Source organism: Bombus affinis, chromosome 7, assembly GCF_024516045.1.
Source record: "Bombus affinis isolate iyBomAffi1 chromosome 7, iyBomAffi1.2, whole genome shotgun sequence".
Taxonomy (NCBI): domain Eukaryota; kingdom Metazoa; phylum Arthropoda; class Insecta; order Hymenoptera; family Apidae; genus Bombus; species Bombus affinis.
The window spans coordinates 11,275,011-11,294,585 of record NC_066350.1 but is presented as its reverse complement, the minus strand read 5'-3'; positions in this window follow the sequence as shown (position 1 = coordinate 11,294,585).

Below are 19,575 nucleotides of genomic sequence, written 5' to 3'. Positions count from 1 at the left end.
TCTTGTTTGTTACGGTAAATAACAGCAATGACCAACAGAATTTTCGCGATACCTCAGGCACCGTACTACGATATCGAGCACCTTGAGTATAGTACCCGCGCGAGTAGATACGTCAATTACTCGACGAAACTCGTCCAGTGTGCTCTACTTTCGTAGCTTTTTCCCGTTCCGTTTCTTTTTTGCAACACGTCGGGTGAGAACGAATATCCCCAAAGGTAAACTCTTTCATCGCCACGTAGTTTTCGAACTTGTGCATAGACGATTCGCTACTTGTTTCATACGAGGTGACAGTCGCCGGGGGGATGGGAAAGGCGAAGAGGGTTGGCTCCGGCTAACTTTTGATTTCTTCTATTCCAGCCTCGTCGCATTTGGAACGGTTCTTTCGTTCACTTTCCGTTTTACCTGGCCCTCTGTCACCTCGCGAATTATTAAAATCCCCCGTAGCTTCGACCGCGGAGACGAGCCGCAACTTTTTCAATTCTAGCCGCTTCAAACTTCTCCAAACGAACCTAGACGGCATACAGTCGAGCCGCGAGTTTCTCGAAATGTACGAAAATAAAATTTCCAACGGGAATTTCACAAAAAGCGCGCGCGGAATTATCTCTCTCCCCCTCCCTTTTTCCAAAGTTTCCACGAGATCCGAATAAACTCTGGTATTCATTAGTTCGCCAATCGCGTCGAAAAAGAAAACAACGTGTAACATGACGAAAAGGAAACAAAGAAAGAAGGAAAACAATGAGTCCGAAGTAGAAACAAGCAAGCAGCGCTATCTCATACGATGAACCGGTTAGCCAGTCGACGATCGGACGGCTCCTACGCCCATGCGCTAAATCCATGATTTACTCTCGGTGAGCGAGTTCAAAGGGAAGAAGGGTCTCCTCGGAGCCAAGAGAAACTTTAGTCTCCACCTTGGAGACGTCTCGAGTGCATCTCGTCCCTCTTGCCTCTGAATTTAACATCGAAACTGCACCGATATGCCTGGCTACCTAGATGCCTGTTCCGCGACGAAAGTCGAACGCTCTACCTCGTTTCGCGTGTTCGACCTCATTGTCTTCTTAGCCTATGTCGATCGACATACAACGAAATACCGTGGAACCTTAAACTAGTACCCGCATTGGGTCCCGTTGTCGCGATATTAGATCGCGATAAATTAAGCGGTTCCACTAGGTTGGTTAAATCCAGGATCGGTTTGCCGTGGTGGAGCACGGGACGACAAACTTCTTAACTGCGCCACTGTAACTAACTTGCTGGTAGTCTCGTCTCCCGAACTTAACCGATGAATAACTGCAAAATAATCAGCTTGAATATTCATTGCTGATTCCCCTGCGCCGCGCGCGTCTCCTGTCGCTCGATTATTTGTTTCCTTCTCATCCTCCCCTATCTTCCGTGACGAACGGCGAATCCAGCAGGCTCGCACGAGCATTCATTAAGACGCTAACCGAAGAATCTATCTCTCTGAGCTTGCTCGCCATTAACCGAGAGGGAAGGGGGTATTATACCCTGGGGCCGTTGAGAAACACACCAGGGAACGTTTCTTTAATCCGAAAGAATACTAATGGCCGGTCCAGCCGGCCCGTTTACGCGATAACATCGCGCGACGAATTTTATTTACGATTCACGAAACCGCCTAGCTTCGAGAAACAACCTTTACGCTCCGCCCACGAGACCATGTAATAAATACCACTGGCTCAGGCCGTATGAGCGATGAAAATTAATTAGGAGTTTAAATGGAAATTTAGAGCGCTGAAACGACGCCCAACTCTCTCGTGATCCCTCCGTATATATCCCCTCGCGATCGTCCAACGACACGAAACATTTTTCCTTCCCGTTTCTTCAAAGATTTATCGACCGCGGATCTCGAGGATAATCGCGCCAAATCGCGTCGTCTGCCAAAGGTCATCGGCATAGTCTCGCGACCGAGAAACATACATACGGTCATCGTCTTCCCTTTTTTTCTTTTTTTTATTTTGGCTGTAGCTCGTCGCCGTAACGGTGTCCTAATTACGAATTTACCGAGGCAAGAGAGGTTAATTTGTAGAGCGAATTAAGCGGCATCTTTTCTAGCGCCTTAGAGAAGTTTTAGTTAAAGATCGTCAGGACCAACCTGGAGAGACATAATTCACCGAAAGTTCCGTCGTATTTTACCGAACCGGTTAACAAACGGTATGGGCTGGGCTAATTGCAAAAATCGTTCGAGAAGATTTATGTCGATGGTTTTAACGCCCCGAATTATCTCTGTTTTCCTCGTTTCAGCGATTTTATTAAACCGTGTAACATCTGCCGTTCATTTCACGTATGTAAAAAAAATATACGTGTGTGTGTGTGTGTGTGTGTACAACGCAGGTTTGATCGACGATGGACGAAGAACTCAACGAAGCGAGACGATGATTTGGCGTCAGATCAACCGAAGGATGGTCTAGCTGGATGGGAAGATCTTGTTTAAACGTGTTCGGACTGTTTAAACGGCTAGCCATTGAGTTCCGCAGTGCAAATATTTTATACAAATAATCGCTATTTGAGATTCAGCTAACTGGTCACTCTTTAAATATAATCGACAGGTGTGAAATAACAATACACGTGCGATCTGTCAAACGCAGACTGGTGTCGTTTAATAGTAAAAAGTAGATTAAAAATGCTGGAATACAGGTTAGTTACTTTCCAAAGCATCGAACAGAAACGTCCACTTCTGATTTATAATTTCAGGCAAATATTTCGTTAATACGAGTCGTTCGTGAATATTAAATAAAAACTATTTCCAGTCGGTATCAAACCCTCGAATATTCCTGATTCAACACGATCGAACTTTTGCTCGTGATGTTGCATTATCCTGACTCACCAAAGCGTCTCAATAACCATTCCGGCAGTTTTGATCTGATTCAGTACTTTACGAAGACACGTGTCCGTGCATGCATTAAACCTCGCTGGACGACGTTTTAAGCACTTGCGGTAAACTCGTCGCTTCGAGCACTGTACGTGCATATATCCTCGAAAAGTAATTTAGATCAGCCGAGGTAAGCTATGTCCTTCAAAAAAGCCACACGCGCGCTAACTTCCACCTAGTACCTATCACCCATACGTCACCAGCTTCTACCATTAATCATACTTTTTTTTTTATATCGTCGATCGATCAATTCTCCCCCCGCACTCGCCAATATCAAACTAATAACCGAACTTACGCCAAGTATCCTAAACGTGCGTCGAGAAAAACGCAAGAGCGTAAAGACGATCGGAATTTCGCAAGCGCACGATCCGCATTACGTATAAGAATTTGTTCTTAAGGTAGGTTTTCATGAGACGATCGCAGGTGACCGGTATTTTTGAGCGACGAAAAGAAGATATTTCAACCGAGTCAGGACGTAGGGAAAATACTAAAAAAGATTTGATAAACAAATTTTTACTCGCGTCGGATCCCCTGATATCAATTTTCGAACAAACTGCACATCACAATATGCGTCTCTTCGTCTTTGAATCCTCGTTCAAATGCCTCGGCGTGAGACGCCTCGAACGAAGAGTAACGAGTCATTCGACGATCTAGATCGAATAAAAAAGCTGATGTCTGTCTTTCTGTCGATAACCGTGACTGAAAACCTACCCAAATATTGTAGTTGAAAATCCTTTTGCGTGTCATCCGACCTCCACGGCTTATTCTCATAATGTGTTATTCCAAATGTATCAAAGAGGTGAACGAAAGAAGCAGTTCTCGCAATGGAGTAGCGTCATGCGTATTTTCGAGTTCTCATTTCAGAAGAGACAGGAGGCATTTACGTGTAAAATGTAAATAATACGAAAACTGGAATTCGGTTGGAGGATCTGCGGGCGGGCCGCAATTTGCGAATTCAGAAACTTGTCTCGCTGCAGGATGATGAGGAGCTTACCTGAAAGTGCAACGCTTCCATGACGAGGATTGGATCTCTGTTGGATTTCGTAGGAAATGTCGTAGCGGGTCTTCCGTGGAACGTTTCGTTTCCAACAACGCAGCGCGGTCCTCGTCCCTGTAACACAGAAACAGTCGTTGTCTACGCGCTCTCTGCAAGCTCGTTAGGAGGAGGGGACCGTGGAAGATATCTGGCTATTGGCGAAAGTAGCTGTTGGTCCGTAATGACGATAAAACGGCGGCAACGATGATAACTGGAGCAGCTGGTAATCCTATTACGTAATCGAAAAGTTTTGCCTTCGTACGCGCGACCAGAAATAGCAACGCTCAGCCCTCCGGGTGTCGATTAATTGAAATTTTATAAGCATCTCTGTGTTTCGCGGCTCGCGCGAGTAAGCTAGCTTCAATTAGAATCGAAAGTCCATTGAAGCGGTGGTAGCTGGTGAAAAAGGCGAGAAAAAAGAAACACCGGCGCAAAGCGAAGCAGTGAAAAAGAAATGGGATAGTAGCGAGGAAGAGGGAGAAAGAGAAAAATGATTAAAAAAATAATAACAAAACGACGGAGGATAGAAAGCTGGAACACCGTTCATTTAGGAACGAGCTTCCGATCGTAACAACGCGACAACGTTCGCGACAATACGCAAAAGGGCGAAAGAGATGAATTAATTGCATTTCCGTGGCAGTCGCGCGATTGCCACGGTAAAATCTGGCGATATTGCGCGTGGCATTGATCCACTAATAAACGAAACAATGTTACAACCGTGGTACATGCATGAAATGAGTTTTCGCGGTATAAAACGCGCGTCCTGATTGCCCGTGCAGTATGCGTATTGAAATAACTTCAAGCGTCGTGTAAATAGAGCTATTAACTTCGTTAGGGTCGCCGATGAAAGGGACGCCATGTATAATATATATATATATATATATACATAGAAGTCGTGGCAAAAGTAAAATACAAATAATTACGGAGCGAAAGAAAAATAGTCACGCGAATTACGTTAATGGAGGAATTCAAGTTTTCTTCTTCTCAGAATATTTTCCACCTCTTCTTTCAGTCTGGCTTCGGTCCCTGTTCCGGCCTTTCATACTACCAAACAAGTATAAATATTGAACCCGTACCGTTGCCTTTCTTCCTTAATTAGCCATCGCGGTATCGATCTTATTCGCCCCCGGGGACATGGGTATTTTACGACTGTTCGAATCCGAGTCCGGTAACTAGACCGTTTCGAACGCTCGCAAACAAGGTATCGTGGTTCGTGATTTCCAAACTACCCTCCTCGATTCTCTCTCTTGGTAAACGTCTCGGCCTATCGGGCGTCCTTCGTAGTCGCGCGCCGGTTCGATCTAGTTTGCGATACTAAAGCAGAGTAAAGAGTAATATTCCTGCTGGAAACTACGCTAGAAAACATAAATCACCGAGCGTTTGCCGTATTTTATCAGCGTACAAGCAGTAAAATGTCACTCGTTGAATTCCATGACTCGTTTACGTTTACGTTTAATCGTAAAGAGAAGGTTCTGAAATCTGAAAGATACGTGATCGTTACCGGCCAAACTAAACTAGACTGCTATTGTCCGAAGAAAACGGTCAAGAAAATGGAAATAGATCGTTTCCTCGATCAGCGATTCGTCGAGTCGAGGGGCTGAACGCGACCAAGCCATTCAAGTATCTAACCTCCCACTTCGTCCTAAATCACGGTAAAACGAGGCGCGACGATCAACCAGGGGAAAATAAACCTGCAAGCGGTAAGACAGCGAATAGGTCGAACGCATCGGTGGTGAACAAAGGATTCCTCAACGATTTATCGCGAATCAAAACCGATTAGCGATCTTAATCCGTTTCTTGGTTTCGGATGGTGGAAACAGCGCTGAGAAAGAAGTCGCATCGTTAATCAATCGGTGTGCAGAGCCAGTGACTCTCAACCGTTGCACTGTGGCCTTCCGTTCGTCCAGGCAATCTCACACGTAATAAACGAAACGCTTTGTCTCTTTCGTTCTGCCAGTGAACCGTTTATCAAGCGGTGGCAAGGCGATATGCCCGCCGCCGGAAGCATTTGCGAGACTCCTTAGACGCTATCGACTATAAAAGCCCCCCAGAAGCGGTGGCCAGTGGGAAACGCGTGATCAAACGCCGCCGACCAAGCATAGCGTGATTCATTCGCGTTAATTAGGGGAAGGTTTTTGCTCGCGGGTCGCGCGACTCGCCGCGCCACCGAGATTTACTCTATCCGCTGGCCATCCGCCGGTTCGTCTAATCCAGACCATCCAGATAACTGCTGTATATTCTCGGATGCAATCAAGTTTTTGCCCGTATAAGGACAACCTGTTGAAAGAAGCCGCGTGAAATTCATCTTCGTGCTCGGCCTACCTTAACTCTCGCCGCCGGAGTAATTGCTTCGGCGAATTCGGACAGCCTGGCCGTCGCAGCGAATCGCGTTTCCCTTCTCGTGCACGTGGACAACGCGCTCAACGACACGGAACGTCGCTGCCTCTCATCCCATGCCCAGCTGAATACACGGCAGAGATCTTGGCAATGATTGAGCGGAGGCAAGCGGACAAGTTACGGCCCGCGTCTACGATCGTAATTGTACTGTTACGTGGATATCGCTCGTTGACTCAACCGAAAATGAGCCGGCAGATTGTTCTTGGATACATTCAGTTTTGGACCTAATCGATCCGATCGAGGTGCACGCAACGAATAACCATGAAAATCCCTTTGAATATTCTAATAGATTCGGTCCGAACAGGTCTCCAATGGAAAGACAATTTTAACCAGCATCACGAACTTCTGATGGCTCTAAATCAGATTGCGGGTATTTTGCTTCGCACGGTTTTATCGGCGATACGGCTCCTATGATCTAATTTCTGACTATTTTTTCAATATCGCACATGCTGCGTTTCCAATTCGTTTAGATACGCACGGTAGAACACGCGTGAGATTGTCTAAATCATGTGAATTTCTGTGTACGTGTACGTTAAAAAGAAAGGTCGGAATCTAAGAGAATCTAAGCATCAGGGAAATACAAGAGGATGAAGCGTGGATTTTACGATGACAATAAATCACGAGAGGTCATAATTGCGCCGCGACGTTCTAAATAACCGCATTCTCCGGCCGCTTTTTACGAGTGTAACACGCGTCACACGACAATAATCGTCGCCGAGGTGGAACAGTGATATTACGATAGAGAAAGCGAAACATCTCGCCTACGAGCCTTTATGGAATTTTAACAAGGACATTTACTCTCTCACCTTTCCAAACTCGAATCTTCTCCACTCGCCACTCGCCTAAACAACAGGTTCTTGCTTAAAAATATACAGTCTGCCCGGTAATTTCTTTTTAACCGCTTATTCTCACCGATTCTTCAGACGCTTAGCGTTCCTGCTTCGAAAAGACCGAAATTCCAGGAGAATAGTCGCAAGAAGCGAGGAACGATCGACGCGGGAATACCCGCTATCTCGTAAATACCAGCGTGGCACGCGCTCGTTACGCGTTCCTCGCCGCCTTTTAGGGAGTTCATCGCCGGCTGTTGGAATCTGTCTCTTGTCGTCGTGTTTCCCCCAATGAACGAGAATAGAACGTACCGGAGGCTGTCGCAAGGAAACGCGTGAAATAAAAACTATAGACCTCGATGACGTTTTCGAGGGATGAACGAGGGGTGGTTGTGGCATAGGAAGCTGGAGACACTTGGAAGCGTAGAACGTGGAAGAAGGTTTCCGAGCAATCAAACTTTGGCCACCTTCGAGTTTTTAGGGAAACTCGCGAGTTCTTGGGAACTGGCGGTAGGTTAAAATCTCGCAGGCACGCGATTGAAGTTATAAGGAAGTTTGAATCGGCACAGTAAAGATAGCGTAGTCGGTCTAACTTTTTAACGTTTTTCAGCTGTTGCAACCGTGTCGGATTTCTCGAGATCGTTTTAATAAGACGGACGGTTTAAGTGGATGCTTGGACTGTAAGTAGAAGGTTACGACTGTCGGTCCTGATGTCACCGACACTCCACGATTATTACGCCGAATACTTTCTTCTTTAGATAATATTATAGTCATTGCCGCTCGTACCGTTAGATTGGTCCATAATTTCGCATCGCTCGTACCGTTAGATTGGTCCATAATTTCGCATCGCTTGTATCTCGCATTGTATGGAATATTTATCCATCCATTATACACCGTTCGATATCTTTCGAGTCGTTCTTTTATTTTAATAATAAGATATAAATTTCATGTCGACGTTTGAATATCGTGGAATTGTCAACAACATTCGTATCAACGACACATACGACGACAATTTAACGAAAGTGGCTTTTCAGGATCTTAGATGAGAAGCTTTCTAAAATTCTCGTTTTGGTGGACTACTATCTTATTTCTTCCTCCCATAATGTTTCAAATCTTCTTACCTTTCACGACGATGTGAAATTCCAAAGATGCCTTGGAAATTGGTTTGGTTTCGTTAAAAAGAACAGCATTTTTCAAGCAACAAGTTCGAAAGCTGTCGAAACGTTAAAGAGAAGTTGCAAACGATAGTGAAAGATATGTATGTAACTATGTGATTTACAGACGAGCGAATTTAATACGTTACTTTTTATTACCATTCAAGGTCATTCAACTTAAAATATCCATCGGGAGCATCGAACGATCGCGTCAACGATACTTGTACAAATATTCGTGGCTGAAGCCGGATGCGAAGATCGGAGGAAAAAAGCAACTTGAGGGGAAACGCGGAAAAGGAGGGTGGCCTAAAATTATCTCTCCAACTGTCTTCGTTCCTCCATGAACAACCGGCTTTCGACCAGTGATCCATTTTTTCCTCCTCCAGCTTCCCACTTCTCCTCTGTGTCTCGCGATTCTCGTCGCGTGTCACCCACGGTGGCGCCTCGCATTTCAGTCGCTCTTTAGAACTCCGCAAGACTGCTAATAACTCGAGCATTTGATTCACGTAAGGATGAACAAACCGTTCGATAACGCGGAATTCCTATCGCTCTTCACCGAGTTAATAGAGAATTCCGATCGGAGGAATCCCGAGGCACCTCCAGACGTTTGACGAATCTTCCGCAGCGTGGGTGCACGCCTGATCGAGAAACGTCTCGCGGACACGTGGCGCCGGTAAACATCCGTTTTGACGGATGGCACCGCTTTATTGGGCTTTCACGCCTCGCTGAAATCTGGGTCTCCGCTTTGGAACGTTCTCGTCAACGTCGACTCCCTCTTCGCGTAGGCGAAGCGCTCTGAATTTAAACGAACGCGCGGGAAGGCTAGGAATTCGTGAAAGCGCCCGGCGTTCACGCGAATTCCTTTGAAAAAAATGAATCTTTCATCTTCCTCGCCGCGAATCTATGAATAAAATTCGCCAATGCTGAACTGGCCGGGGCAAAGGTTAACGACAGTAGCGAACCCAAGGTGAATGTCGAACTCTGACGATCGGCCATGCATGTATCCTTAAATCTCCTCCAGCGTCGAGTATTTTTACCGAACGCGAGTAATTAACCAAGACCGGAAAAAAAAGGTACCGGAAAGCGTGCATCAAAGAGCCGGAGGGTCGCTTAAAACCGCGCGAAACCAACGGCCGCCACACACCGAGGAGAAAAAGAGTAGGATACGACGAGATGCTCGCGGTAACGAATTCCTCTGCTCCGGGATATTTTCGTCGGCGCGAAGTCCGTGTCGTTTGTCGGACGATAAACTTTGTCCCTCCTTCCTGCCCCTGCTCGTCCCCTTCGTCTCTTCCACGTCTTTTTTCCATCTGGCCAGTGTACTTGGCATACCGCCCCCGCGTTACTCTCGCGAACGGATAGGCGTCTTAACGCGTCTAGCAGAAATTTTGCACTGCCAAGTGCAACGAGCAAGGAACGAAAACTACAATCAGCTACAACTACATTTTGCTACGAGCTCTTAATGACTTCCCGGACTGAACTGTGCCTGAACTACGTATCGCCATCATTGTATGCGCAAATTAAAAAAATTCTCTTGTCTTTAATGGTTATCTCTATCGATATATTAACGTACTTTGTCAAAGAGAATAATAAGCTTCGTGGATTTATTGATTTCGTAAATTGAAATCCTAAAATTGGAGCCTGGGCGGTATTCATCCTTTTATGTATTTGTTATCTAAAAAAGAAGTTTCTCTCTCTTTCTCTCTCTCTCTCTCACTCTCTCTCCGATCAGTGACCTGTCGCATCCATTTACCAATACCTCTCGCGCTACCTTGCGTACGAAGTGGTTTCCGACGCTGATAAATTTCAACATAGAGCAAGCGCGCGTTCCATTTTCGAATTATTTTTACATCGTAATCCTTTTAAATCGCAACACAGTTTCAATTTTAAAAAATACAACGAATCCGTCAAGGATTATCGATATCGCGCTCCTAGTATATGTCGGTTCGTTTTATTCTTAAAAAAAACCAGGGCGGTTTGCTGTTTTTCCCCTATTCGTGTTTCGCCACACCGAAAATAGGTTAATCGACGTAGCATTGTTCGCCGATTGTATATAATCAAGCGATATTTTTCCTCGCTTAGTAGACAAACAAATCGACGATTTATGTTACCGACACACGATGATATAAAGATAAACGTATAAAGCGGCGTACAAGATCGGCCGATAGCTATTTACCATTGGTCACGGCACAATTTCACGGAGCCTTCTCTCGTGCTTCCCTCGACGATTTAACCAGACGCCGGGCCGTAAGTCGCGGAAACTTCGAGCTATAAAATCATTTCGCGAGTTTTATGAGTTCACCGGAGTTAAGGCGACGTGCCGCGGGATTTGTCACGTACGGCAATAAAATGTTTCGCGTTGCAATGCGTTTCTCAAATCGTAATTGCGGGGCCAACGTTCGCCCTGTGTCGTACGATACGTGATTCCAAAGAATCATCATCCGAACATTTCCAGCCGCGTGTGCATGGAAAGAAACGCGCCAAGAAACGCGACTAGAAAAGCGTCAAGAAACGCGTTCACATTCTACGTACTCGTTTTTGATAAACATCATCGCGATGTTTAAGGTAAATCGTTCTTTGAAAGACCGCGCGATTCTCACGAGAGCAAGTTGAAACTATTAACTCGATTCGCGGTGATCGTTCATTTGATCTTAAGAGGATACGTTTTCCGCAAACGTGCAAAAACGTCACGCCTCGAGACACAAACGTAGTATTAAACCAATTATTCTCTACTCTTGAATCATTCGTGCCATACCATGGCTGCGATTTCAAAAGGGTCAGCTGCGTCACTGGTAGCTAGCTTAACTCAACTAATATAAGGCTATCCGACGCTCTGATGAATTAGAGAACGCGTTACAAAGTTCACTGATGAACGAATATTCGTCCAGTTCGTTCGAATATTCGCGGACATAGGATGCACGTGACTCATTTAATTACGAGTGATACGATCAGGGACGACCTGTCACCTGCAGATTTTCGGAGGGTCGCGCCGATTCCAGATGAACAGAGATAAACGAAACAGAGAAGAGAACGTGGAGAGGAAAGAGCGACGAAAAGAGAGACACGATCCAGTTACGAACGCCAGAGAACGCCCACCGATATTACAGGGTCCACGATACGTTATCACGACAATTGCAAACAGTCGGATTGGTTGCTCGTTTGTTGATTACGTTAAACGATAATTGAGATTTCAAAAGGCCTGACGGTGATCCACAGCATCGAAGATTCGTGGAATTTTAACAGATGAAATCGTGGACGATTCATTTCGACGAGAGTTTCGTTTATTCTGTCCATTTTCATTCCTCTTTTTTTTTTTTTTGTTTCCTTTTTCTTAGATTCGCCTCGCCATTACACCTAAACGGCGCGAAAAGGATTTCTTTAAACAATCGATAATACTATAATTCGAATCTTTACGACATTACACTGTAATACGAAATAGTATCGAAGATCCTACTGACATTGATACGAATATAAACGTAGCCGCGAATGAAGACGAACGTGTGCAACTGTACGAGTCAGCAAACATCGTGCAAGTTATTTCGATTCCGTCAGTCAAGGTCGGCTAAGTATAAAACTCTTTAAGAAGAACTTTTTATCGCGATTTAGCCATTCCAATAAATTAGTAACGATCAGAATAACCACTGAATATTAACCGATGACTAATAATCGTTGAAATTAGAATAGCAACCAATACTTCACCGAGAGACAATCGTCTGGTGCAATGCTCTGCAAACGATAGCAAATTTTAACCTACGCTTTTTATAAAATTTTCTGCGAATCCAACGGAAGTACGCAAGGAAGAAGGTAGAAAGAAAATAGACCGGACGTATTATATCAACCCACGCTATCTATTTTAGTTTTTGTCTCTTCGCTGTTGTATAAAGTTTGTTTCGTTTACGGTGCTTTATTTTTCACGCTTTTATACCTTGTTTTATTACTTGTATGTTATTTATTGCTTAATTATTTCTTATTTATCACCTTTAATGCGCTTTTTACTATTGCGTTATTATATTATTAACAATTTATTCGTGTACGGACGTAATTAATTATATTATCGCCTTTTAAATTAATCGATCCATTAGTATGAAAATTTAAGGATACGTTAAAAAGGATTCTATTATTTAATATACAAAACAAGTGTAATAATTTCAACATTATTACAGAAATCTTCATGTATATTATAGAAACCTTTATGAATGTACTCTGTGTTCCATGTAAAACTTTTTAAAGCTGCGTTAATATTGTAATAAGACACAAATATCGCGATTGTATTGAGAAGATTTTACACAAATTTGGATATGTGCATATATACCTAGAATTAGAAGTTACAAGATCTACCGCAAACGTAGATTCCGTGCAGGTAATATAGCTATGTGTTAAATACAGCATTGGTGAAAGTTATCTTAAACATACATGTACCTAATTAGTGCTGAAAATGGTTTCACTGCATGTTATTAAACCTTATTAATATAACAATATGTTTCGTTAATATAATTAGAAGAGTCGTTGTCCCGTCGATGAAATTTCAAAATGGGCTCTTCGAGTAATATACCTCGAGTAACGCGAACCATACATTCACGAAAGGTTCTACAAGTAAATCTTTAAATATTTCGAGCCAACGTGATCATTTCACACAAAATTCCAATTAGCATACCCCGTCGTAAATGTGATAATAAATAAACAATAAGATGCTAACATCGCTCATCCCAAATTAGTCTCGCACGAATGCTCCAGCTTCCACAGAGAGTTCACTTTGGTTTCCATCGAAATCTCCTTGCCTGATCGCAAGGGAGCCCTAATTTCATCCAACTTGGCCCGAAAGCAACGCAAATCTCGCCCGTTCGAAAATAGACACGCGCTTGCGTTTCGGGGAAACTAAACGTCGAAACCTCGAGACTCGAACGATAATAAATGCGAAGCGCGCGTACGTACGTGGAGGGAGGCTTTTTCTAGCTGCGGCTCACGTAAAGGACATCACGTACACGTATCCGAGGTTCCCTGCTCGCCGCGCCGGTTGCTTTTATTTCCGTCGCGGGTTACAGGCGAACGGTCTCCGCTGTCCGGAAATCCGTGAGACGTTCGGCTCGCGATCCCCGTCTCGCGCCATCCGTCTCCGTTTCCTTTCCTCGAGGCGAGAGAACTCCGAAAATAACCAGGCCAGACGCTCCGACAACCCTACGGGGCTCGAGTCGATCAGCTGCTTGCACGGAATCCCGTTCAAACCGATGCCCTTTTAAGCTTCCTCAGCCGTTAACCATTTACCCCTAGACGAGGCGCTTCCACGGGTATGGAGAACGAGCCACGAACAAAATCGACATTCCTTCACAAAACCAACACTACCCTTTACGAACTGCAAATTTATTTACAAGTGAAACACGTTGAAATACTGTTTGAAAATAAGCAAATGTCTATAGACGTTGTTTGATTGGATGGAATTTTGGCGTGGGCTCTACTTCGTACGGAATGTAAATTGTTCCGTGGTTTGTTTGAAATTCCTGACTCGTGTGAAATGTTTAGACCGAGGCTGGAATTTTATAGTCTAAAATTGGTATCGTGAGGATGATATTGCTGATTCTCGTTGTCAATGATTTTGCTTAGAAACCGGGAATGATTCTTAAATTATTTGTCTTTTCAATCACGTGTTTCGCGTCTGAAATACCAGGAGTTGATAGCGTTCCACCGAACTAACGATTTTCAGCACCCCGTTTTTTCTTCCCGCTCTCGTCTTCCCGCCCGTGTCTTCCTTGGGTTTTCCGACCCCAAACCTTTTCCTCCCCAAGTTACGATAGTAAATAACCAGCGCGGCGCCAGGCCACACGGTCGAATTCTCTTCTCGGAAACATTCAAAAAGCGATCAAGAAGGGTGACGTAATCTGGAAAGCGGGCGAGAATAGGGTCAGCCGCAGGATTTCCACGTCGCATTTCAAAGCAACCCGGTAGAGTCGCGGTTATAGCGCGAGAACTGCGCGTCGATTGCCGGAAAGTTGGAAACTCGAAAGGTCTCGTGATTTCTAGGCTTCGTTTCGCCAAAATATAAAAATATACAATGTTTTTGCAAGAACGAAGTAGGAATACGACTAATCCTACGATGGAATTTCGTTCGGAATCAGAGGATTGGAACCGCGCCCGTTCCTCCAACACCGAAACATGTTTCGTTACAAAGGGCAAACGTTTGTCGCCAGATCAAACGACAACGACAACGAACAAAGCTCCGGAGTTATTTAATATTATCGCAAAACGCTTTCGTTTGCGCCGGGATTAACGGACAGCACGCTGTTCCTCAACTCGATATTCCGTTTTCCGGAGTTTCGTTTGTTCTCCTACCATCCGGCCGGCCAGAAACTTTAACAATCGAGACGGCCGGTTTCACCGGGGGGATTACTCGTCTCAGGCTGGCCACGAAACCCGCAGACCTCGAGAGACAATTATACCGAAATTAAAAACTCCAAGATCTTTTCGAGCTGACCCCTCCTTTCCTTGAGTCGCGAAAATCCGCGCCACCGTGAACTCAGGGGCTCGTGTTACCGCGCCGTTGCCTTCTCGCGTTACCGCTTAATCTACGAAATAATGCCGCGTTCCCAGCGGTGCTCCGAGACGAGCTTGCATGAAACTCGCCGCTATTCGCGCGACAGAGAAAGAGACAGAAGGAGAGAGAGAGAGAGAGAGAGAGAGAGAGAGAGAGAGAGAGAGAGAGGAGAGGTAGCGTACGAATTGCGCGACCCGAAGCCGTGGCACCCTTAGGAAGAAAGTAAATTCTAATTACCACGAACACGGTGGTCGTAATTAGCGTTCCACCGAACCGAGTAATATCCTATGGGCTTAAATACAGCCAGGATCTCGCCGTTAAGCGGCGGCCCGAGAACGTTTACGGACCCAGTAATCCGGTGAACGGTAAACGAGCCGGGCCAACGAGTTCCACTACCGTGTTCGACGTCGTAAAAGCGCGAAACGTTTCTGCACGAAATTTCGGGCCGTCGATCGACCGGCTCGTTCGTGTCTTTCGTTCACGGGTAAAGTAGGATTTACGGCATAGAGTTTTGGCGGCGTTATGTTGGATGGATGTTATTGCGGAGGCTGGTAGTCCGTAGCAATGCGTGGTTAACGATGCGCAATTCAATTATTTCGAAAGAAAGGGAAGTGCGAGGATGCTCGTTATGCGCTTTTAGGAAAACTGAAGTGGTATTAGCAAACAGGTCGCGAATAGCGTTCGTTAACACTGGAACTACTGGTTTTTAGTATGCATCCTATTTATCTTAGCAAAAATGCCATAAAGCTATGTACGCCGTTGCTACTGAAATATAGAAAAGACGATGTAGTTGTAGACGTAGCACGAGCGTGCAAATCGTTTGTACGAGCGTCCCAAGTGTATGAATGTAACTAAAGTTCTCGATAATTTGGAACACCGAACTCTTATTGCATAAACTCCAGTTATACGATCAGTTATGCCCTATGGATTCATATACATGGAATTCTACTGTGTATCAAAGTTTACGATGCGCACTCTAGTTTCTACTCTAGACGTGAACACAATACTTCCTTCATTGGCAACCAATACGCAAGCAGCTTATCAACTGTTCCAGGATACTTTTGATCAACGTGAACGCGGCATAATGCGTGATTACAGGCAACGAGCTAGAAGTAGAGAAAACGACACATTGTCCAGACTAGTCTAAGACGTCGAGTGACTCGCATGAACCGGTATCGGCTGGAACAAGTTCCACAGGAAGAGAAGCCGTGGGTCGTATTTCCACATGACGAAGATTGAAAAAGTAAGCAAAAGAGCCGACTAGGGAAAACGAGTCGACGCTGCGAACGCTATAAACAGGCCGCGGCATTACGTTTCGCGAGAAAGCCGTGACACGAGGGCTGGTTTTCGAAATACGCGTGAAGTATACGTGACAGGACGACGACGACGGTGCGAAATAACGAGCCGTAAACGCGGTAGTTATACGTCAGCGAATGATGCAGATGGTGTTTGCGCGCACATATTGCGCGCATCATTGCCTATCCCATCCAGGTATCGATATTACGATAAATTGGGCCCGAAGGATTTCGTATATTTCAAGTTACATTACAAGTTACATACAGATTATAACAGGACGCTAGAATTGATCAAACGTGGTAGAGTTCAAACAGTCGAGGTTAAATACAGGTTCGTGAAAGTATTTGAACATCTGTGGAAACTTACTTTGATATGACTACAGTGACTGTACTTCGAATATTGCATAGCATTTTACTTACGTATTAATTAAGTCCAATTTACATATTATACTTCGTATCACTTTAACGGTAGGTACTTTCGTACGACTACGAAAATTATTTGATACTTTGAAAATGAAATGTACGAAATTTAATTAAAAGAAACGTAAAGAAAGGTTGTATGACACATTGATAAGGTGTGCTTTTAACGTTAGTTTAAACATCAGTTAACTATCCACTATATAAATCTCAATATTTAATGGCGCCATTAAGGCAATTATTCACACTATACAGTAACTTTTTGTTAAGCATATGTTTGTGATAAACGCTTTGTAACTTGTATATACATTTTGATTTTCCACTGTAGTCTGCTAATGCTAATAAAATTTCAAAGACTTGCACAATGTACGTGGTATATTCATAATAGTTGTCGATATAATATGTTATTAATAATATAATATGTTGAGTATTCGAACACTTTCTTTGCCAACAAGTGCATATGAAATACAGCTTGGAAAATTCGGGGTCACTTTTGAGATAAAGATAGAATCCGTCCATAACGCTTCAAAGGTATTTGAAGCTCGGTATTTCCATTTCTGAAGATACACTCGATTCGAGCAACTGACCAAAGAAGTCCTTTGGGAAAGGCAAATTACATAAGATAAGGTTAGACTAACCCCGGTCTCTAGAGAATTCGGAGCAAGTCACTCGACGTACAACCGAATAATCTACTCGGTCATCTTGTGCATCTTTCGAGATAACAAAACCTCAAAAGGTGTCAGCTATTCATTACGTTTATTAAGCTCTATTCGGTACATCTCTACTGCTATTATTCATTTATTTATTTACTTATTTACAGGATAAATTCTAGGGGGTCATAAAAGATGGAATAAAAAATAAGTTACATGTGAATCACTATGATATAGTCGTAAAGAAGTAGTCGTTTCAAAGGTAATAGGGATTGACCAGGTAGATAAATCTGGCTGATGGACAAGGTTGATTTGATTAGTCATTTAATTTGCATAATGGAAATATCTGTATGTTGCACGATGGTGTTCCGTATGCATCCAAGAAAACTTTGACGTCTTGATGGTATATCTCAAGAGAATAAATTCTCTAATATCTATACATGATATAAAATATTTAACTACTTTACTTACTAACTTAGCGTCTAACATTACCTTTCCATTACTTAACGTCTGAAGATCGAAATTGTCAGGTACTGCTATTTCCTCTATAATCATCCTATCTTTTAACTATAGTTTTTGCCGCTATTCAAAAAATAACGTCTCGACAAATTCCTATTTGTATATCGAAGAAGCTCAACTCGTCCATCGTTTATTTTCAGCTTCGTTAACAACCAAACGAACCCACACGGAAGATTACGGTCGTTATGATACGAATCGACTAGAAAATATTTGCAGCGTCGCAAACGTCGTTTAAAATCCACTTCGATCGAACGTCAAATCGTAAATGGATCAATTAACAGCGCCAATGTACGGTTAGAGGTTGTAGAGACGGAGGGAGCGCGAAATCGAATTTCGGGTCGCGCGAGAACAATCAATGTCTGTCGGTTAGTTTTTCTGGCCGTCACTCTACGAGAAAGAAAAGAGGGGAGCGGGAAAAAGTTCGATTGGAAAATTTTCGTACGTCAGCGCGGTCACACGCGGAATAAGCAACGCTGATGCTCGTTCATCCCGGAAATGGAGACAGCAACAGAGAATGAGAGACAGAGGATTTCGATTCTTGCAAAACGGTGCTCTCGAACATTTCTCAACTGACTCGGTGCTAATAAGTCGCAATGAATAGCCGCTAGAATGCATCGGTTGAAAATCTACGAAGAGTCGGAAATTCCACTCCGTTTCGACGACGATTAATTCGCGCTTCGATTCGATGCTCGTCGAAGATGTAGCCAGCATCGCGTCGAACGTGTGCTATCGATAAATCATCAGCCACTACGTCTATGTCGTTCGTCTGTCAAGAAGACAGAGATTGACGTTTCATTAAATACACAAATCACGGGGATTTCACTTTCTACGAGGTCTAAATGAAATCGTATTCTCCAACCTCGATCATTTACTTTTTTTATTCACTAAATGTCGCTCGCACAATTGTCAAACGTAAATTTCATCGGCACGACTCGATTTAGAGTCAAATGCGATACAATCGGCCCAGTTATATAATTCAAACGTTCGGGACGTTTTACTTGAACGATTGTTCAATTCTTCGTCGGATCTATCAACTGGCAGACGAATCGATTTTAAAATTAACTAGTCGTTTCGTTCGATCGTGATACGATAATTGTCACGATCGCTGACTGAATTGTTCAATCGACTATCAATTTCTGCGATTGGTTTGGGTAAGAATCGTTATCGAGAAAAATGAAAAATAACGAATTAAGAAGTTTAACATGAATTCTTTCGTAAAGCGCTAGACATCATCGATTAGATAATCTTCGCACGAAAATATACACGTTGCTCCACTAGAGACGCAACTATCTCGCAAAAGCGATCATAATGAGCCAAATGGCATCGCCAGACCCATTCGCTCGTCGCAACACCGCAATTACGCGGTTCGCGTTCAGGCTCGTTCGAGGAACACCGCCAACGGCAGCTTAATCATGGAAATGACGGAGCATTGCGCTTTCGGATCTATTAGTAACTCCGGCGAAATGTCCGGAGGCGTGTCACTGATAAACTCGTCAAACCGGGCCGGGACAACGCTCGACCGTTGCGAGTGTTATCAACGGAACGACTACAATTGCCGATCGTTCGAATTTAGTTCTTTTTCCCTTGTTACTTCACCGCGTGCTTTCATGATATTCGAATAAGAATTATAAAAGGAAAGAGCGTTCTTAACATTTATAGGTCCTTAGCCCTGCTACGTTCTTTAAGGCACTTTCAACTTTATTTTTATTGTTAAAACATTTCTCAGTCTTAGAGGAAAATATCGAAGAAGTATTATTATTAACATATCTTGACTTATCGATCCAATTATATGCTATTTTTCTTAAACTTTAAATTCAATTCCTTTTATCTTGCCTTTTCTTCCTCTACCTAGTTTGATATCGTTCGAAGAATC